Genomic DNA, 22898 nt, shown 5'->3' with positions numbered 1-22898 from the left:
AGCTCAGAAATTAAATGGTTGTCACGTATTGTGGAAAAGTTTTGACTTTTTACGCTACATCTGAGACCCCACATCACCTCTTCCGGGTGGGCTCGAACCACCAACCTTTCGATTAACAGCTGAACGCGCTAACCATTGCGCCACGGAAGCCCAAAAATTAAATGTTCGTCAGGTATTGTGGAAAAACTCTGACATTTTACGTTACATCTGAGACCCCACAACACCTCTTCCGGTGGGCTCGAACCACCAACCTTTCGATTAAGTGCTCGACGCGCTAATTATTGCGCCACGGAAGGCCAAAAATTAAATGTTCGTCAGGTATTGTGGAAAAACTCTGACATTTTACTTCACATCCGAGACCTCACAACACCGCTCCCGGATGGGCTCGAACCACCAACCTTTCGATTGACAGCCGAACGCGCTAACCATTGAGCCACGGAAGCTCAGAAATTAAATGGTTGTCACGTATTGTGGAAAAGTTTTGACATTTTACGTTACATCTGAGACCCCACAACACCTCTTCCGGGCGGGCTCGAACCACCAACCCTTCGATTAACAGCTGATTGCGCTAACCATTGCGCCACAGAAGCCCAAAAGTTAAATGTTCGTGAGGTGTTGTGGAAAAACTCTGACATTTTACGTTACATCTGAGACGTCACAACACCGCTCCCGGGAGGGCTCGAACCACCAACCTTTCGGTTAACAGCCGAACGCGCTAACCATTCGCCACGGACGCCCAAAAATTAAATGGTCGTCAGGTATTGTGGAAAAACTTTGGCTATTTACGTTACATTTGAGATCCAAAAACACCGCTCCCGGGTGGGCTCGAACCACCAACCTATTGGTTAACAGCCGAACGCGCTAACCATTGAGCCACGGAAGATCAGAAATTAAATGGTTGTCACGTATTGTGGAAAAGTTTTGACTTTTAACGCTACATCTGAGACCCCACAACACCTCTTCCGGGTGGGCTCAAACCACCAACCTTTCGATTAAGAGCTGGACGCGCTAATTACTGCGCCACGGAAGCCCAAAAATTAAATGTTCGTCAGGTATTGTGGAAAAACTCTGACATTTTACGTAACATCTGAGACGTCACAACACCGCTCCCGGATGGGCTCGAACCACCAACCTTTCGGTTAACAGCCGAACGCGCTAGCCATTGCGCCACGGACGCCCAAAAATTAAATGGTTGTCAGGTATTGTTGAAAAGTTACGACTTTTCACGCTACATCTGAGACCCCACAAATCCTCTCTCGTTTGGGCTCGAACCACCAACCTTTCGGTTAACAGCTGAACGCACTAACCATTGCGCCACGGAAGCCCAAAAATTAAATGGTCGTCAGGTATTGTAGAAAAACTTTGGCTATTTACGTTACATTTGAGATCCAAAAACACCGCTCCCGGGTGGGCTCGAACCACCAAGCTATTGGTTAACAGCCGAACGCGCTAACCATTGAGCCACGAAAGATCAGAAAATAAATGGTTATCACGTATTATGGAAAAAGTTTGACTTTTCACACTTCATCTGAGACCTCACAACACCTCTCCCGGGTGGGCTTGAACCACCAACCTTTCGATTAACAGCTGAACGCGCTAACCATTGCGCCACGGAAGCCCAAAAATAAAATGCTCGTCAGGTATTGTGGAAAAACTCTGACATTTTACGTTACATCTGAGACGTCACAACACCGCTCCCGGGAGGGCTCGAACCACCTACCTTTCGGTTAACAGCTGAACGCGCTGACCATTGCGCCACTGAAGCTCAGAAATTAAATGGTTGTCACGTATTGTGGAAAAGTTTTGACTTTTTACGCTACATCTGAGACCCCACATCACCTCTTCCGGGTGGGCTCGAACCACCAACCTTTCGATTAACAGCTGAACGCGCTAACCATTGCGCCAAGGAAGCCCAAAAATTAAATGTTCGTCAGGTATTGTGGAAAAACTCTGACATTTTACGTTACATCTGAGACATCACAACACCGCTCCCGGATGGGCTAGAACCACCAACCTATTGGTTAACAGCCGAACGCGCTAACCATTGAGCCACGGAAGCTCAGAAATTAAATGGTTGTCAGGTATTGTTGAAAAGTTACGACTTTTCACGCTACATCTGAGACCCCACAAAACCTCTCTCGTTTGGGCTCGAACCACCAACCTTTCGGTTAACAGCTGAACGCGCTGACCATTGCGCCACTGAAGCCCAAAAATTAAATGTTCGTCAGGTATTGTGGAAAAACTCTGACATTTTACGTTACATCTGAGACGTCACAACACTTCTCCCGGATGGGCTCGAACCACCAACCTATTGGTTAATAGCCGAACGCGCTAACCATTGCGCCACTGAAGCCCAAAAATTAAATTTTCGTCAGGTATTGTGGAAAAACTTTGGCTATTTACGTTACATTTGAGATCCCAAAACACCGCTCCCGGATGGGCTCGAACCACCAACCTTTCGATTAACAGCCGAACGCGCTAACATTGAGCCACGGAAGCCCAAAAATTAAATGTTCGTCAGGACAATAAATAAAAATGTACCTCGATTTTTAATAACATTTTCAAAATCGACGTTTCACGGCCAAAGAAGCATATTTTGAGTATTTCTACACTATTTTCAAATATAACCACTGAAACCATTATTTTTATACTTTTTGCTTTAATTCAAGCAATGTAACGATATTCATTCAAAAAACTGTTAAAATTCAATTTTCAATAAGAAATCGTATTCACGGATTTTGTGTCTTGAAGAAGAAAAACCTGCGATTTTTTCGGTACTTTTTTGAATGCATTATTTTCTGGAGAAATTTTTGACCGAATTCAGCTTAATTCCAATAAAACACTCATTAAAAGTGATTTCATCTCGATTGAACAATAAATAAAAATGTACCTCGATTTTTAATAACATTTTCAAAATCGACGTAACTCGTTGCCGAGAGTGCTAGTTAAAAATTCGAATTTAAATTAAGTGAGACAAATTAACCTTCATCTTTATAACCTTGACTTTTTACGTCACATCTGAGACCTCAAAACACCGCTCCGGGATGGGGTCGAACCACCAACCTATTGGTTAACAGCCGAACGCGCTAACCATTGAGCCACGGAAGCTCAGAAATTAAATGGTTGTCAGGTATTGTGGAAAACCTTGACTTTTTACGTCACATCTGAGACCTCACAACACCGCTCCCGGATGGGCTCGAACCACCAACCTATTGGTTAACAGCCGAACGCGCTAACCATTGCGCCACGGAAGCCCAAAAGTTAAATGCTCGTCAGGTATTATGTAAAAACCTTGACTTTTTACGTCACATCTGAGACCTCACAACACCGCTCCCGGATGGGGTCGAACGACCAACCTATTGGTTAACAGCCGAACGCGCTAACCATTGCGCCACGGAAGCCCAAAAATTAAATGGTCGTCATTTATTGTGCAAAAACTTTGGCTTTCTACGTTACATTTCAGATCCCACAACACCGCTCTCGGGTGGGCTCGAACCACCAACCTATTGGTTAACAGCCGAACGCGCTAACCATTGCGCCACGGAAGCCCAAAAGTTAAATGCTCGGCAGGTATTGTGTAAAAACCTTGACTTTTTACGTCACATCTGAGACCTCACAACACCGCTCCCGGATGGGCTCGAACCACCAACCTATTGGTTAACAGCCGAACGCGCTAACCATTGCGCCACGGAAGCCGAAAAGTTAAATGCTCGTTAGGTATTGTGTAAAAACCTTGACTTTTTACGTCACATCTGAGACCTCACAACACCGCTCCCGGATGGGCTCGAACCACCAACCTATTGGTTAACAGCCGAACGCGCTAACCATTGCGCCACGGAAGCCCAAAAGTTAAATGCTCGTCAGGTATTATGTAAAAACCTTGACTTTTTACGTCACATCTGAGACCTCACAACACCGCTCCCGGATGGGGTCGAACCACCAACCTATTGGTTAACAGCCGAACGCGCTAACCATTGCGCCACGGAAGCCCAAAAATTAAATGGTCGTCATTTATTGTGCAAAAACTTTGGCTTTCTACGTTACATTTCAGATCCCACAACACCGCTCCCGGGTGGGCTCGAACCACCAACCTATTGGTTAACAGCCGAACGCGCTAACCCTTGAGCCACGGAAGCTCCGAAATTAAATGGTTGTCAGGTATTGTGGAAAACCTTGACTTTTTACGTCACATCTGAGACCTCACAACACGGCTCCCGGATGGGCTCGAACCACCAACCTATTGGTTAACAGCCGAACGTGCTAACCATTGCGCCACGGAAGCCCAAAAATTAAAGGGTCGTCAGGTATTGTGGAAAAACTTTGGCTTTCTACGTTACATTTGAGACCCCACAACACCTTTCCCGGGTGGGCTCGAATCACCAACCTTTCGATTAACAGCTGAACGCGCTAACCATTGCGCCACGGGAGCCCAAAAATTAAATGCTCGTCAGGTATTGTGCAAAAAACTTGACATTTTACGTCACATCTGAGATCTCACAACACCGCTCCCGGATGGGCTCGAACCACCAACCTATTGGTTAACAGCCGAACGCGCTAACCATTGCGCCACGGAAGCCCAAAAGTTAAATGCTCGTCAGGTATTGTGTAAAAACCTTGACTTTTTACGTCACATCTGAGACCTCACAACACCGCTCCCGGATGGGCTCGAACCACCAACCTATTGGTTAACAGCCGAACGCGCTAACCATTGCGCCACGGAAGCCCAAAATTTAAATGCTCGTCAGGTATTGTGTAAAAACCTTGACTTTTTACGTCAAATCTGAGACCTCAAAACACCGCTCCCGGATGGGGTCGAACCACCAACCTATTGGTTAACAGCCGAACGCGCTAACCATTGCGCCACGGAAGCCCAAAAATTAAATGGTCGTCATTTATTGTGCAAAAACTTTGGCTTTCTACGTTACATTTGAGATCCCACAACACCGCTCCCGGGTGGGCTCGAACCACCAACCTATTGGTTAACAGCCGAACGCGCTAACCATTGAGCCACGGAAGCTAAGAAATTAAATGGTTGTCAGGTATTGTGGAAAAACTTTGGCTTTCTACGTTACATTTGAGATCACACAACACCGCTCCCGGGTGGGCTCGAACCACCAACCTATTGGTTAACAGCCGAACGCGCTAACCATTGCGCCACGGAAGCCCAAAAGCTAAATGCTCGTCAGGTGTTGTGCAAAAAACTTGACATTTTACGTCACATCTGAGACCTCACAACACCGCTCCCGGATGGGCTCGAACCACCAACCTATTGGTTAACAGCCGAACGCGCTAATCATTGCGCCACGGAAGCCCAAAAGTTAAATGCTCGTCAGGTATTGTGTAAAAACCTTGACTTTTTACGTCACATCTGAGACCTCACAACACCGCTCCCGGATGGGCTCGAACCACCAACCTATTGGTTAACAGCCGAACGCGCTAACCATTGAGCCACGGAAGCTCAGAAATTAAATTGTTGTCAGGTATTGTGGAAAAACTTTGGCTTTCTACGTTACATTTGAGACCCCACAACACCTCTCCCGGGTGGGCTCGAACCACCAACCTTTCGATTAACAGCTGAACGCGGTAACCATTGTGCCACGGAAGCCCAAAAATTAAATGCTCGTCAGGTATTGTGTAAAAACCTTGACTTTTTACGTCACATCTGAGACCTCACAACACCGCTCCCGGATGGGCTCGAACCACCAACCTATTGGTTAACAGCCGAACGCGCTAACCATTGCGCCACGGAAGCCCAAAAATTAAATGGTCGTCAGGTATTGTGGAAAAACTTTGGCTTTTTACTTCACATCTGAGACCTCACAACACCGCTTCCGGATTGGCTCGAACCACCAACCTTTCGGTTAACAGCCGAACGCGCTAACCATTGCGCCAAGGACGCCCAAAAAAAAAATGGTCGTCAGGTATTGCGGAAAAACTTTGGCTATTTACGTTACATTTGAAATCCAAAAACACCGCTCCCGGATGGGCTCGAACCACCAACCTATTGGTTAACAGCCGAACGCGCTAACCATTGAGCCACGGAAGCTAAGAAATTAAATGGTTGTCAGGTATTGTGGAAAAACTTTGGCTTTCTACGTTACATTTGAGATCACACAACACCGCTCCCGGGTGGGCTCGAACCACCAACCTATTGGTTAACAGCCGAACGCGCTAACCATTGCGCCACGGAAGCTCAAAAGCTAAATGCTCGTCAGGTGTTGTGCAAAAAACTTGACATTTTACGTCACATCTGAGACCTCACAACACCGCTCCCGGATGGGCTCGAACCACCAACCTATTGGTTAACAGCCGAACGCGCTAATCATTGCGCCACGGAAGCCCAAAAGTTAAATGCTCGTCAGGTATTGTGTAAAAACCTTGACTTTTTACGTCAAATCTGAGACCTCAAAACAACGCTCCCGGATGGGGTCGAACCACCAACCTATTGGTTAACAGCCGAACGCGCTAACCATTGCGCCACGGAAGCCCAAAAATTAAATGGTCGTCATTTATTGTGCAAAAACTTTGGCTTTCTACGTTACATTTGAGATCCCACAACACCGCTCCCGGGTGGGCTCGAACCACCAACCTATTGGTTAACAGCCGAACGCGCTAACCATTGAGCCACGGAAGCTAAGAAATTAAATGGTTGTCAGGTATTGTGGAAAAACTTTGGCTTTCTACGTTACATTTGAGATCACACAACACCGCTCCCGGGTGGGCTCGAACCACCAACCTATTGGTTAACAGCCGAACGCGCTAACCATTGCGCCACGGAAGCCCAAAAGCTAAATGCTCGTCAGGTGTTGTGCAAAAAACTTGACATTTTACGTCACATCTGAGACCTCACAACACCGCTCCCGGATGGGCTCGAACCACCAACCTATTGGTTAACAGCCGAACGCGCTAATCATTGCGCCACGGAAGCCCAAAAGTCAAATGCTCGTCAGGTATTGTGTAAAAACCTTGACTTTTTACGTCACATCTGAGACCTCACAACACCGCTCCCGGATGGGCTCGAACCACCAACCTATTGGTTAACAGCAAAACGCGCTAACCATTGAGCCACGGAAGCTCAGAAATTAAATTGTTGTCAGGTATTGTGGAAAAACTTTGGCTTTCTACGTTACATTTGAGACCCCACAACACCTCTCCCGGGTGGGCTCGAACCACCAACCTTTCGATTAACAGCTGAACGCGGTAACCATTGTGCCACGGAAGCCCAAAAATTAAATGCTCGTCAGGTATTGTGTAAAAACCTTGATTTTTACGTCACATCTGAGACCTCACAACACCGCTCCCGGATGGGCTCGAACCACCAACCTATTGGTTAACAGCCGAACGCGCTAACCATTGCGCCACGGAAGCCCAAAAATTAAATGGTCGTCAGGTATTGTGGAAAAACTTTGGCTTTTTACTTCACATCTGAGACCTCACAACACCGCTTCCGGATGGGCTCGAACCACCAACCTTTCGGTTAACAGCCGAACGCGCTAACCATTGCGCCACGGACGCCCAAAAAAAAAATGGTCGTCAGGTATTGCGGAAAAACTTTGGCTATTTACGTTACATTTGAGATCCAAAAACACCGCTCCCGGATGGGCTCGAACCACCAACCTATTGGTTAACAGCCGAACGCGCTAACCATTGAGCCACGGAAGCTAAGAAATTAAATGGTTGTCAGGTATTGTGGAAAAACTTTGGCTTTCTACGTTACATTTGAGATCACACAACACCGCTCCCGGGTGGGCTCGAACCACCAACCTATTGGTTAACAGCCGAACGCGCTAACCATTGCGCCACGGAAGCTCAAAAGCTAAATGCTCGTCAGGTGTTGTGCAAAAAACTTGACATTTTACGTCACATCTGAGACCTCACAACACCGCTCCCGGATGGGCTCGAACCACCAACCTATTGGTTAACAGCCGAACGCGCTAACCATTGAGCCACGGAAGCTCAGAAAATAAATGGTTATCACGTATTATGGAAAAAGTTTGACTTTTCACGCTACATCTGAGACCTCACAACACCGCTCCCGGATGGGCTCGAACCACCAACCTTTCGATTAACAGCCGAACAAGCTAACCATTGAGCCACGGAAGCTGAGAAATTAAATGGTTGTCACGTATTGTGGAAAAGTTTTGACTTTTTACGCTACATCTGAGACCATACAATACCTCTTCCGGGCGGGCTCGAACCACCAACCTTTCGATTAACAGCTGAACGCGCTAACCATTGCGCCACGGAAGCCCAAAAGTTAAATGTTCGTCAGGTGTTTTGGAAAAACTCTGACATTTTACGTTACATCTGAGACGTCACAACACCGCTCCCGGGAGGGCTCGAACCACCAACCTTTCGGTTAACAGCTGAACGCGCTGACCATTACGCCACTGTAGCCCAAAAATTAAATTTTCGTCAGGTATTGAGGTAAAACCTTGACTTTTTACTTCACATCTGAGACCTCACAACACCGCTCCCGGATGGGCTCGAACCACCAACCTATTGGTTAACAGCCGAACGCGCTAACCATTGAGCCTCGGAAGATCAGAAAATAAATGGTTATCACGTATTATGGAAAAAGTTTGACTTTTCACGCTACATCTGAGACCTCACAACACCTCTCCCGGGTGGGCTCGAACCACCAACCTTTCGATTAACAGCTGAACGCGCTAACCATTGCGCCACGGAAGCCCAAAAATTAAATGTTCGTCAGGTATTGTGGAAAAACTCTGACATTTTACGTTACATCTGAGACATCACAACACCGCTCCCGGATGGGCTAGAACCACCAACCTACTGGTTAACAGCCGAACGCGCTAACCATTGCGCCACGGACGCCCAAAAAAAATGGTCGTCAGGTATTGCGGAAAAACTTTGGCTATTTACGTTACATTTGAGATCCAAAAACACCGCTCCCGGGTGGGCTCGAACCACCAAGCTATTGGTTAACAGCCGAACGCGCTAACCATTGAGCCACGAAAGATCAGAAAATAAATGGTTATCACGTATTATGGAAAAAGTTTGACTTTTCACGCTACATCTGAGACCTCACAACACCTCTCCCGGGTGGGCTCGAACCACCAACATTTAGATTAACAGCTGAACGCGCTAACCATCGCGCCACTGAAGCCCAAAAATTAAATGTTCGTCAGGTATTGTGGAAAAACTCTGACATTTTACGTTACATCTGAGACGTCACAACACTTCTCCCGGATGGGCTCGAACCACCAACCTATTGGTTAATAGCCGAACGCGCTAACCATTGCGCCACTGAAGCCCAAAAATTAAATTTTCGTCAGGTATTGAGGTAAAACTTTGACTTTTTACTTCACATCTGAGGCCTCACAACACCGCTCCCGGATGGGCTCGAACCACCAACCTTTCGGTTAACAGCCGAACGCGCTAACCATTGCGCCACGGAAGCCCAAAAATTAAATGGTCGTCAGGTATTGTGGAAAAACTTTGGCTTTCTACGTTACATTTGAGATCACACAACACCGCTCCCGGATGGGCTCGAACCACCAACCTATTGGTTAACAGCCGAACGCGCTAACCATTGCGCCACGGACGCCCAATAATTAAATGGTTGTCAGGTATTGTTGAAAAGTTACTTTTCACGCTACTTCTGAGACCCCACAAATCCTCTCTCGTTTGGGCTCGAACCACCAACCTTTCGGTTAACAGCTGAACGCGCTAACCATTGCGCCACTGAGGCCCAAAAATTAAATCGTCGTCAGGTATTGTGGAAAAACTTTGGCTATTTACGTTACATTTGAGATCCCAAAACACCGCTCCCGGGTGGGCTCGAACCACCAACCTATTGGTTAACAGCCGAACGCGCTAACCATTGAGCCACGGAAGCTCAGAAAATAAATGGTTATCACGTATTATGGAAAAAGTTTGACTTTTCACGCTACATCTGAGACCTCACAATACCGCTCCCGGATGGGCTCGAACCACCAACCTTTCGATTAACAGCCGAACGCGCTAACCATTGAGCCACGGAAGCTCAGAAATTAAATGGTTGTCACGTATTGTGGAAAAGTTTTGACTTTTTACGCTACATCTGAGGCCACACAATACCTCTTCCGGGCGGGCTCGAACCACCAACCTTTCGATTAACAGCTGAACGCGCTAACCATTGCGCCACGGAAGCCCAAAAGTTAAATGTTCGTCAGGTGTTTTGGAAAAACTCTGACATTTTACGTTACATCTGAGACGTCACAACACCGCTCCCGGGAGGGCTCGAACCACCAACCTTTCGGTTAACAGCTGAACGCGCTGACCATTGCGCCACTGTAGCCCAAAAATTAAATTTTCGTCAGGTATTGAGGTAAAACCTTGACTTTTTACTTACCATCTGAGACCTCACAACACCGCTCCCGGATGGGCTCGAACCACCGACCTTTCGGTTAACAGCCGAACGCGCTAACCATTCGCCACTGAGGCCCAAAAATTAAATGGTCGTCAGGTATTGTGGAAAAACTTTGGCTATTTACGTTACATTTGAGATCCAAAAACACCGCTCCCGGGTGGGCTCGAACCACCAACCTATTGGTTAACAGCCGAACGCGCTAACCATTGAGCCACGGAAGATCAGAAATTAAATGGTTGTCACGTATTGTGGAAAAGTTTTGACTTTTAACGCTACATCTGAGACCCCACAACACCTCTTCCGGGTGGGCTCGAACCACCAACCTTTCGATTAAGAGCTGGACGCGCTAATTACTGCGCCACGGAAGCCCAAAAATTAAATGGTTGTCAGGTATTGTTGAAAAGTTACGAATTTTCACGCTACATCTGAGACCCCACAAAACCTCTCTCGTTTGGGCTCGAACCACCAACCTTTCGGTTAACAGCTGAACGCGCTGACCATTGCGCCACTGAAGCCCAAAAATTAAATGTTCGTCAGGTATTGTGGAAAAACTCCGACATTTTACGTTACATCTGAGACGTCACAACACTTCTCCCGAATGGGCTCGAACCACCAACCTATTGGTTAATAGCCGAACGCGCTAACCATTGCGCCACTGAAGCCCAAAAATTAAATTTTCGTCAGGTATTGCGGAAAAACTTTGGCTATTTACGTTACATTTGAGATCAAAAACACCGCTCCCGGGTGGGCTCAAACCACCAAGCTATGGTTTAACAGCCGAACGCGCTAACCATTGAGCCACGAAAGATCAGAAAATAAATGGTTATCACGTGTTATGGAAAAAGTTTGACTTTTCACGCTACATCTGAGACCTCACAACACCTCTCTCGGGTGGGCTCGAACCACCAACCTTTCGATTAACAGCTGAACGCGCTAACCATTGCGCCACGGAAGCCCAAAAATTAAATGCTCGTCAGGTATTGTGGAAAAACTCTGACATTTTACGTTACATCTGAGACGTCACAACACCGCTCCCGGGAGGGCTCGAACCACCAACCTTTCGGTTAACAGCTGAAAGCGCTGACCATTGCGCCACTGAAGCTCAGAAATTAAATGGTTGTCACGTATTGTGGAAAAACTCTGACATTTTACGTTACATCTGAGACGTCACAACACTTCTCCCGGATGGGCTCGAACCACCAACCTATTGGTTAATAGCCGAACGCGCTAACCATTGCGCCACTGAAGCCCAAAAATTAAATTTTCGTCAGGTATTGATGTAAAACTTTGACTTTTTACTTCACATCTGAGGCCTCACAACACCGCTCCCGGATGGGCTCGAACCATTAACCTTTCGGTTAACAGCCGAACGCGCTAACCATTCGCCACGGACGCCCAAAAATTAAATGGTCGTCAGGTATTGTGGAAAAACTCTGACATTTTACGTTACATCTGAGACGTCACAACACTTCTCCCGGATAGGCTCGAAAAACCAACCAATTGGTTAACAGCCGAACGCGCTAACCATTGAGCCACAGAAGCTCAGAAATTAAATGGTTGTTAGGTTTTGTGGATAAGTTATGACTTTTCACGTTACATCTGAGACCCTACAACACCTCTCCCAGGTGGGCTCGAACCACCATCCTTTCGGTTAACAGCCGAACGCGCTAACCAATGCGCCAAGGAAGCCCAAAAATGAAATGGTCGTCAGGTATTGTGGAAAAACTTTGGCTATTTACGTTACATTTGAGATCCCAAAACACCGCTCCCGGGTGGGCTCGAACCACCAACCTATTGCTTAACAGCCGAACGCGCTAACCATTGAGCCACGGAAGCTCAGAAAATAAATGGTTATCACGTATTATGGAAAAAGTTTGACTTTTCACGCTACATCTGAGACCTCACAACACCGCTCCCGGATGGGCTCGAACCACCAACCTTTCGATTAACAGCCGAACGCGCTAACATTGAGCCACGGAAGCCCAAAAATTAAATGTTCGTCAGGACAATAAATAAAAATGTACCTCGATTTTTAATTTTCAGCTGTTAACCGAAAGGTTGGTGGTTCGAGCCCTCCCGGGAGCGGTGTTGTGACGTCTCAGATGTAACGTAAAATGTCAGAGTTTTTCCACAATACCTGACGAGCATTTAATTTTTGGGCTTCCGTGGCGCAATTGTTAGTGCGTTCGGCTGTTAACCCAAAGGTTGGTGGTTCGTGCCCAGCCGGAAGAGGTGTTGTGGGGTCTCAGATGTAGCGTAAAAAGTCAAAACTTATCCACAATACGTGACAACCATTTAATTTCTGAGATTCCGTGGCTCAATGGTTAGCGCGTTCGGCTGTTAACCAATACGTTGGTGGTTCGAGCCCACCCGGGAGCGGTGGTGTGGGATCTCAAATGTAACGTAGAAAGCCCAAGTTTTGCCACAATACCTGACGACCATTAAATTTTTGGGCTTCCTTGGCGCAATTGTTAGTGCGTTCGGCTGTTAACCCAAAGGTTGGTGGTTCGTGCCCAATCGGAAGAGGTGTTGTAGGGTCTCAGATGTAACGTAAAAAGTCATAACTTATCTACAATACCTGACAACCATTTAATTTGTGAGCTTCCGTGGCTCAAAGGTTAGCGCGTTCGGCTGTTAACTAATAGGTGTGTGGTTCCAGCCCATCCGGGAGCGGTGTTGTGACGTCTCAGATGTGATGTAAAAAGTCAAGGTTTTTTCCACAACACCTGACGACCATTTAAATTCTGAGCTTCCGTGGCTCAATGGTTAGCGCGTTCGGATGTTAACCAATAGGTTGGTGGTTCGAGCCCATCCGGGAGCGGTGTTGTGAGGTCTCAGAAGTGACGTAAAAAGTCAAGGTTTTTCCACAATACCTGACGAACATTTAATTTTTGGGCTTCCATGGCGCAATGGTTAGCGCGTTCGGCTGTTAACCGAAAGGTTGGTGGTTCGAGCCCAACCGGGAGAGGTGTTGTGAGGTCTCAGATGTGACGTAAAATGTCAGAGTTTTTCACAATACCTGACGAACATTTAATTTTTGGGCTTCCGTGGCGCAATGATTAGCGCGTTCAGCTGTTAATCGAAAGGTTGAAGGTTCGAGCCCACCCGGGAGAGGTGTTGTAGGGTCTCAGATGTAACGTAAAAAGTCTTAACTTATCTACAATACCTGACAACCATTTAATTTCTGAGCTTCCGTGGCTCAAAGGTTAGCGCGTTCGGCTGTTAACCAATAGGTGTGTGGTTCGAGCCCATCCGGGAGCGGTGTTGTGACGTATCAGATGTGAAGTAAAAAGTCAAGGTTTTTTCCACAACACCTGACGACCATTTAAATTCTGAGCTTCCGTGGCTCAATGGTTAGCGCGTTCGGATGTTAACCAATAGGTTGGTGGTTCGAGCCCATCCGGGAGCGGTGTTGTGAGGTCTCAGAAGTGACGTAAAAAGTCAAGGTTTTTCCACAATACCTGACGAACATTTAATTTTTGGGCTTCCATGGCGCAATGGTTAGCGCGTTCGGCTGTTAACCGAAAGGTTGGTGGTTCGAGCCCAACCGGGAGAGGTGTTGTGGGGTCTCAGATGTAGCGTAAAAAGTCAAAACTTTTCCATAATACGTGACAACCATTTAATTTCTGAGCTTCCGTGGCTGAATGGTTAGCGCGTTCAGCTTTTAACTAATAGGGTGGTGGTTCGAGCCCACCCGGGAGCGGTGTTGTGGGATCTCAAATGTAACGTAGAAAGACAAAGTTTTTCCACAATACCTGACGACCATTTATTTTTTGGGCTTCCTTGGCGCAATGGTTAGCGCGTTCGGCTGTTAACCGAAAGGTTGGTGGTTCGAGCCCAACCGTGAGAGGTGTTGTAGGGTCTCAGATGTAACGTAATAAGTCATAACTTATCCACAATACCTGACAACCATTTAATCTCTGAGCTTCCGTGGCTCAATGGTTAGCGCGTTCGGCTGTTAACCAATAGGTTGGTGGTTCGAGCCCATCCGGGAGCGGTGTTGTGAGGTCTTAGATGTAACGTAAAATGTCAGAGTTTTTCCACAATACCTGACGAACATTTAATTTTTGGGCTTCCGTGGCGCAATGGTTAGCGCGTTCGGCTGTTAACCAATAGGTTGGTTGTTCGAGCCCATCCGGGAGCGGTGTTGTGAGGTCTCAGATGTGACGTAAAAAGTCAAGGTTTTTACACAATACCTGACGAGCATTTAACTTTTGGGCTTCCGTGGCGCAATGGTTAGCGCGTTCGGCTGTTAACCAATAGGTTGGTTGTTCGAGCCCATCAGGGAGCGGTGTTGTGAGGTCTCAGATGTGACGCAAAAAGTCAAGGTTTTTACACAATACCTGACGAGCATTTAATTTTTGGGCTTCCGTGGCTCAATGGTTTGCGCGTTCGGCTCTTAACCTAAAGGTTGGTGGTTCGTGCCCATCCGGGAGCGGTGTTGTGGCGTCTCAGATGTAACGTAAAATGTCAGAGTTTTTCCACAATACCTGACGAACATTTAATTTTTGGGCTTCCTTGGCGCAATTATTAGCGCGTTCAACTGTTAATCGAAAGGCTGGTGGTTCAAGCCCACCCGGAAGAGGTGTTGTGGGGTCTCAGATGTAGTGTAAAAAGTCAAAACTTATCCACAATACGTGACAACCATTTAATTTCTGAGATTCCGTGGCTCAATGGTTAGCGCGTTCGGCTGTTAACCAATACGTTGGTGGTTCGAGCCCACCCGGGAGCGGTGGTGTGGGATCTCAAATGTAACGTAGAAAGCCAAAGTTTTGCCACAATACCTGACGACCATTAAATTTTTGGGCTTCCTTGGCGCAATTGTTAGTGCGTTCGGCTGTTAACCCAAAGGTTGGTGGTTCGTGCCCAACCGGAAGAGGTGTTGTAGGGTCTCAGATGTAACGTAAAAAGTCATAACTTATCTACAATACCTGACAACCATTTAATTTGTGAGCTTCCGTGGCTCAAAGGTTAGCGCGTTCGGCTGTTAACTAATAGGTGTGTGGTTCCAGCCCATCCGGGAGCGGTGTTGTGACGTCTCAGATGTGATGTAAAAAGTCAAGGTTTTTTCCACAACACCTGACGACCATTTAAATTTTGGGCTTCCGTGGCGCAATGGTTAGCGCGTTCGGATGTTAACCAATAGGTTGGTGGTTCGAGCCCACCCGGGAGAGGTGTTGTAGGGTCTCAGATGTAACGTAAAAAGTCTTAACTTATCTACAATACCTGACAACCATTTAATTTCTGAGCTTCCGTGGCTCAAAGGTTAGCGCGTTCGGCTGTTAACCAATAGGTGTGTGGTTCGAGCCCATCCGGGAGCGGTGTTGTGACGTATCAGATGTGAAGTAAAAAGTCAAGGTTTTTTCCACAACACCTGACGACCATTTAAATTCTGAGCTTCCGTGGCTCAATGGTTAGCGAATTCGGCTGTTAACAAATAGGTTGGTGGTTCGAGCCCACCCGGGAGCGGTGTTTTGGGGTCTCAAATGTAACGTTGAAAGCCAAAATTTTTCCTCAATACCTGACGACCATTTAATTTTTGGGCTTCCGTGGCGCAATGGTCAGCGCGTTCAGCTGTTAACCGAAAGGTTAATGTTCGAGCCCATCCGGGAGCGGTGTTGTGACGTCTCAGATGTAACGTAAAATGTCAGAGTTTTTCCACAATACCTGACGAACATTTAATTTTTGGGCTTCCGTGGCGCAATGATTAGCGCGTTCAGCTGTTAATCGAAAGGTTGAAGGTTCGAGCCCACCCGGGAGAGGTGTTGTGGGGTCTCAGATGTAGCGTAAAAAGTCAAAACATTTCCACAATACGTGACAACCATATAATTTCTGAGCTTCCGTGGCTCAATCGTTAGCGCGTTTGGCTGTTAACCAATAGGTTGGTGGTTCGAGCCCATCCGGGAGCGGTGTTGTGAGGTCTCAGATGTGACGTAAAAAGTCAAGGTTTTTACACAATACCTGACGAGCATTTAACTTTGGGCTTCCGTGGCTCAATGGTTAGCGCGTTCGGCTGTTAACCAATAGGTTGGTGGTTCGACCCCATCCGGGAGCGGTATTGTGACGTCTCAGATGTGACGTTTAAAGTCAAGATTTTTCCAAAATACCTGACGACCATTTAATTTTTGGGCTTCCGTGGCGCAATGGTTAGCGCGTTCAGCTGCTATTCAAAAGACTGGTGGTTTGAGCTCTCCCGGGAGCGGTGTTGTGACGTCTCAAATGTAACATAAAATGTCAGAGTTTTTCCACAATACCAGTCGAACATTGAATTTTTGGGCTTCCTTGGGGCAATGGTTAGCGCGTTCGGCTGTTAACCGAAAGGTTGGTGGTTCGATCCCAACCGGGAGAGGTGTTGTAGGGTATCAGATGTAACGTAATAAGTCAAAACTTTTCCACAATACGTGACAACCATTTAATTTCTGGGCTTCCGTGGCTCAATGATTAGCGCGTTCGGCTGTTAACCAATAGGTTGGTGGTTCGAGCCCACCCGGGAGCGGTGTTGTGGGATCTCATATGTAGCGTAAAAAGTCAAAACTTATCCACAATACGTGACAATCATTTAATTTCTGAGCTTCCGTGGCTCAATGGTTAGCGCGTTCGGCTGTTAACCAATAGGTTGGTGGTTCGAGCTCATCCGGGAGCGGTGTTGTGAGGTCTTAGATGTGTCGTAAAAAGTCAAGGTTTTTACGCAAAACCTGACGAGCATTTAATTTTTGGGCTTCCGTGGCGCAATTGTTAGCGCGTTCTGCTGTTGACCCATAGGTTGGTGGTTCGAGCCCACGCGGGAGCGGTGTTGTGGGATCTCAAATGTAACGTAGAAAGCCAAAACTTTTCCACAATACGTGACAACCATTTAATTTCTGAGCTTCCGTGGCTCAATGGTTAGCGCGTTCAGCTGTTAATCGAAAGGTTGGTGGTTGTGGGGTCTCAAATGTAACGTAGAAAGCCAAAGTTTTTCCACAATACCTGACAACCATTTAATTTCTGAGCTTCCGTGGCTCAATGGTTAGCGCGTTCGGCTGTTAGCCAATAGGTTGGTGCTTCAAGCATACCCGGGAGCGGTGTTGTGGGATCTCGAATGTAACGTAGAAAGCCAAAGTTTTTCCACAATACCTGACGACCATTTAATTTTTGGGCTTCCGTGGCGCAATGGTTAGCGCGTTCGGCTGTTAACCGAAAGGTTGGTGGTTCAAGCCCATCCGGGAGCGGTGTTGTGACGTCTCAGATGTTACGTAAAAAGTCAAGGTTTTTCCACAATACCTGACGACCATTTAATTTTTGGGCTTCCGTGGCTCAATAGTTAGCGCGTTCGGCTGTTAACCAATAGGTTGGTGGTTCGAGGCCACCCGGGAGCGGTGTTGTGGGATCTCACATGTAACGTAGAAAGCCAAAGTTTTTCCACAATACCTGACGACCATTTAATTTTTGGGCTTCCGTGGCGCAATGGTTAGCGCGTTCGGCTGGTAACCGAAAGGTTGGTGGTTCAAGCCCACCCGGGAGCGGTGTTGTGGGATCACGAATGTAACGTAGAAAGCCAAAGTTTTTCCAGAATACCTGACGACCATTTAATTTCTGAGCTTCCGGGGCGCAATGGTTAGCGCGTTCAGCTGTTATTCAAAAGACTGGTGGTTTGAGCCCTTTCGGGAGCGGTGTTGTGAGGTCTCAGATGTGACGTAAAAAGTCAAGGTTTTTCCACAATACCTGATGACCATTTAATTTATGAGCTTCCGTGGCGCAATGGTTAGCGCGTTCTTCTGTTAATCGAAAGGTTGGTGGTTCGAGCCCACCCGGGAGAGGTGTTGTGGGGTCTCAGATGTAGCGTAAAAAGTCAAAACTTTTCCACAATACGTGACAACGGTTTAATTTCTGAGCTTCCGTGGCTCAATGTTTAGCGCGTTCGGCTGTTAGCCAATAGGTTGGTGGTTCGAGCCCACCCGGGAGCGGTGTTGTGGGATCTCAAATGTAACGTAGAAAGCCAAAGTTTTTCCACAATACCTGACGACCATTTAATTTCTGAGCTTCCGTGGCTCAATGGTTAGCGCGTTCGGCTGTTAACCAATAGTTTGGTAGTTCGAGCCCATCCGGGAGCGGTGTTGTGAGGTCTTAGATGTGACGTAAAAAGTCACGGTTTTTCCACAATACCTGACGACCATTTAATTTTTGAGCTTCCGTGGCGCAATGGTTAGCGCGTTCGGCTGTTAACCAATAGGTTGGTGGTTCGATCCCATCCGGGAGCGGTGTTGTGATGTCTCAGATGTAACGTAAAATGTCAGAGTTTTTCCACAATACCTGACGAACATTTATTTTTTGGGCTTCCGTGGCGCAATGGTTAGCGCGTTCAGCTGTTAATCGAAAGGTTGGTGGTTCGAGCCCACCCGGAAGAGGTGATGTGGGGTCTCAGATGTAGCGTAAAAAGCCAAAACTTTTCCACAATACGTGACAAACATTTAATTTCTGAGCATCCGTGGCTCAATGGTTAGCGCGTTCGGCTGTTAATCGAAAGGTTGGTGGTTCGAGCCCATCCGGGAGCGGTGTTGTGAGGTCTCGGATGTGAAGTAAAAAGTCAAAGTTTTACCTCAATACCTGACGAGCATTTATTTTTTGGGCTTCCGTGGCGCAATGGTTAGCGCGTTCAGCTGTTAATCGAAAGGTTGGTGGTTCGAGCCCACCCGGGAGAGGTGTTGTGAGGTCTCAGATGTAGCGTGAAAAGTCAAACTTTTTCCATAATACGTGATAACCATTTATTTTCTGATCTTTCGTGGCTCAATGGTTAGCGCGTTCGGCTGTTAACCAATAGCTTGGTGGTTCGAGCCCACACGGGAGCGGTGTTTTTGTATCTCAAATGTAACGTAAATGGCCAAAGTTTTTCCACAATACCTGACGACCATTTAATTTTTGGGCTTCCGTGGCGCAATGGTTAGCGCGTTCAGCTGTTAACCGAAAGGTTGGTGGTTCGAGCCCAAAAGAGAGGTTTTGTGGGGTCTCAGATGTAGCGTGAAAAGTCGTAACTTTTCAACAAAACCTGACAACCATTTAATTTTTGGGCGTCCGTGGCGCAATGGCTAGCGCGTTCGGCTGTTAACCGAAAGGTTGGTGGTTCGAGCCCATCCGGGAGCGGTGTTGTGACGTCTCAGATGTTACGTAAAATGTCAGAGTTTTTCCACAATACCTGACGAACATTTAATTTTTGGCCTTCCGTGGCGCAATAATTAGCGCGTCGAGCACTAAATCGAAAGGTTGGTGGTTCGAGCCCACCCGGAAGAGGTGTTGTGGGGTCTCAGATGTAGCGTTAAAAGTCAAAACTTTTCCACAATACGTGACAACCGTTTAATTTCTGATCTTCCGTGGCTCAATGGTTAGCGCGTTCGGCTGTTAACCAATAGGTTGGTGGTTCGAGCCCACCCGGGAGCGGTGTTTTTGGATCTCAAATGTAACGTAAATAGCCAAAGTTTTTCCACAATACCTGACGACCATTTAATTTTTGGGCGTCCGTGGCGAATGGTTAGCGCGTTCGGCTGTTAACCGAAAGGTTGGTGGTTCGAGCCCATCCGGGAGCGGTGTTGTGAGGTCTCAGATGTGAAGTAAAAAGACAAGGTTTTACCTCAATACCTGACGAAAATTTAATTTTTGGGCTTCAGTGGCGCAATGGTCAGCGCGTTCAGCTGTTAACCGAAAGGTTGGTGGTTCGAGCCCTCCCGGGAGCTGTGTTGTGACGTCTCAGATGTAACGTAAAATGTCAGAGTTTTTCCACAATACCTGACGAGCATTTAATTTTTGGGCTTCCGTGGCGCAATGGTTAGCGCGTTCAGCTGTTAATCGAAAGGTTGGTATTCGAGCCCACCCGGGAGAGGTGTTGTGAGGTCTCAGATGAAGCGTGAAAAGTCAAACTTTTTCCATAATACGTGATAACCATTTATTTTCTGATCTTTCGTGGCTCAATGGTTAGCGCGTTCGGCTGTTAACCAATAGCTTGGTGGTTCGAGCCCACCCGGGAGCGGTGTTTTTGGATCTCAAATGTAACGTAAATAGCCAAAGTTTTTCCGCAATACCTGACGACCATTTTTTTTGGGCGTCCGTGGCGCAATGGTTAGCGCGTTCGGCTGTTAACCGAAAGGTTGGTGGTTCGAGCCCATTCGGGAGCGGTGTTGTGAGGCCTCAGATGTGAAGTAAAAAGTCAAAGTTTTACCTCAATACCTGACGAAAATTTAATTTTTGGGCTTCAGTGGCGCAATGGTTAGCGCGTTCGGCTATTAACCAATAGGTTGGTGGTTCGAGCCCATCAGGGAGAAGTGTTGTGACGTCTCAGATGTAACGTAAAATGTCGGAGTTTTTCCACAATACCTGACGAACATTTAATTTTTGGGCTTCAGTGGCGCAATGGTCAGCGCGTTCAGCTGTTAACCGAAAGGTTGGTGGTTCGAGCCCAAACGAGAGAGGTTTTGTGGGGTCTCAGATGTAGCTTGAAAAGTCGTAACTTTTCATCAATACCTGACAACCATTTAATTTCTGAGCTTCCGTGGCTCAATGGTTAGCGCGTTCGGCTGTTAACCAATAGGTTGGTGGTTCGAGCCCACCCGGGAGCGGTGTTTTTGGATCTCAAATGTAACGTAAATAGCCAAAGTTTTTCCACAATACCTGACGACCATTTAATTTTTGGGCGTCCGTGGCGAATGGTTAGCGCGTTCGGCTGTTAACCGAAAGGTTGGTGGTTCGAGCCCATCCGGGAGCGGTGTTGTGAGGTCTCAGATGTGAAGTAAAAAGACAAGGTTTTACCTCAATACCTGACGAAAATTTAATTTTTGGGCTTCAGTGGCGCAATGGTCAGCGCGTTCAGCTGTTAACCGAAAGGTTGGTGGTTCGAGCCCTCCCGGGAGCTGTGTTGTGACGTCTCAGATGTAACGTAAAATGTCAGAGTTTTTCCACAATACCTGACGAGCATTTAATTTTTGGGCTTCCGTGGCGCAATGGTTAGCGCGTTCAGCTGTTAATCGAAAGGTTGGTATTCGAGCCCACCCGGGAGAGGTGTTGTGAGGTCTCAGATGAAGCGTGAAAAGTCAAACTTTTTCCATAATACGTGATAACCATTTATTTTCTGATCTTTCGTGGCTCAATGGTTAGCGCGTTCGGCTGTTAACCAATAGCTTGGTGGTTCGAGCCCACCCGGGAGCGGTGTTTTTGGATCTCAAATGTAACGTAAATAGCCAAAGTTTTTCCGCAATACCTGACGACCATTTTTTTTGGGCGTCCGTGGCGCAATGGTTAGCGCGTTCGGCTGTTAACCGAAAGGTTGGTGGTTCGAGCCCATTCGGGAGCGGTGTTGTGAGGCCTCAGATGTGAAGTAAAAAGTCAAAGTTTTACCTCAATACCTGACGAAAATTTAATTTTTGGGCTTCAGTGGCGCAATGGTTAGCGCGTTCGGCTATTAACCAATAGGTTGGTGGTTCGAGCCCATCAGGGAGAAGTGTTGTGACGTCTCAGATGTAACGTAAAATGTCGGAGTTTTTCCACAATACCTGACGAACATTTAATTTTTGGGCTTCAGTGGCGCAATGGTCAGCGCGTTCAGCTGTTAACCGAAAGGTTGGTGGTTCGAGCCCTAAAGAGAGGTTTTGTGGGGTCTCAGATGTAGCGTGAAAAGTCGTAACTTTTCAACAAAACCTGACAACCATTTAATTTCTGAGCTTCCGTGGCTCAATGGTTAGCGCGTTCGGCTGTCAATCGAAAGGTTGGTGGTTCGAGCCCATCCGGGAGTGGTGTTGTGAGGTCTCGGATGTGAAGTAAAAAGTCAAAGTTTTACCTCAATACCTGACGAAAATTTAATTTTTGGGCTTCAGTGGCGCAATGGTCAGCGCGTTCAGCTGTTAACCGAAAGGTTGGTGGTTCGAGCCCTCCCGGGAGCGGTGTTGTGACGTCTCAGATGTAACGTAAAATGTCAGAGTTTTTCCACAATACCTGACGAGCATTTAACTATTGGGCTTCCGTGGCGCAATGGCTAGCGCGTTCGGCTGTTAACCGAAAGGTTGGTGGTTCGAGCCCATCCGGGAGCGGTGTTGTGACGTCTCAGATGTTACGTAAAATGTCAGAGTTTTTCCACAATACCTGACGAACATTTAATTTTTGGCCTTCCGTGGCGCAATAATTAGCGCGTCGAGCACTTAATCGAAAGGTTGGTGGTTCGAGCCCACCGGAAGAGGTGTTGTGGGGTCTCAGATGTAACGTAAAATGTCAGAGTTTTTCCACAATACCTGACGAACATTTAATTTTTGGGCTTCCGTGGCGCAATGGTTAGCGCGTTCAGCTGTTAATCGAAAGGTTGGTGGTTCGAGCCCACCCGGAAGAGGTGATGTGGGGTCTCAGATGTAGCGTAAAAAGTCAAAACTTTTCCACAATACGTGACAACCATTTAATTTCTGAGCTTCCGTGGCTCAATGGTTAGCGCGTTCGGCTGTTAATCGAAAGGTTGGTGGTTCGAGCCCATCCGGGAGCGGTGTTGTGAGGTCTCGGATGTGAAGTAAAAAGTCAA

At 47.1% G+C, this 22898-nt stretch overlaps 3 non-coding genes across 3 annotated transcripts; 2 read left to right on the top strand and 1 right to left on the bottom strand.

Moving 5' to 3' along the window:
- Positions 1 to 370: 370 nt before the first annotated feature.
- On the bottom strand, positions 371 to 443 carry TRNAD-GUC (transfer RNA aspartic acid (anticodon GUC)). Its single transcript has one exon. It is a non-coding gene; the product is annotated as a tRNA-Asp (tRNA).
- A 17361-nt stretch (positions 444 to 17804) lies between these two features.
- TRNAT-GGU (transfer RNA threonine (anticodon GGU)) lies at positions 17805 to 17877 on the top strand. The gene has a single exon. It is a non-coding gene; the product is annotated as a tRNA-Thr (tRNA).
- Positions 17878 to 22055: 4178 nt separating this feature from the next.
- Positions 22056 to 22128, top strand: TRNAD-GUC (transfer RNA aspartic acid (anticodon GUC)). Its single transcript has one exon. It is a non-coding gene; the product is annotated as a tRNA-Asp (tRNA).
- The last annotated feature ends 770 nt before the right edge of the window (positions 22129 to 22898 follow it).

The sequence above is a fragment of the Phalangium opilio genome, unplaced genomic scaffold (genome assembly GCF_054372755.1).
Source record: "Phalangium opilio isolate 3A_F unplaced genomic scaffold, DU_Popi_V2 ptg000056l_1, whole genome shotgun sequence".
Classification (NCBI taxonomy): Eukaryota; Metazoa; Arthropoda; class Arachnida; order Opiliones; family Phalangiidae; genus Phalangium; species Phalangium opilio.
Note: the sequence above shows the minus strand (reverse complement) of the source record. Positions and strands in the feature narration are given on the sequence as shown.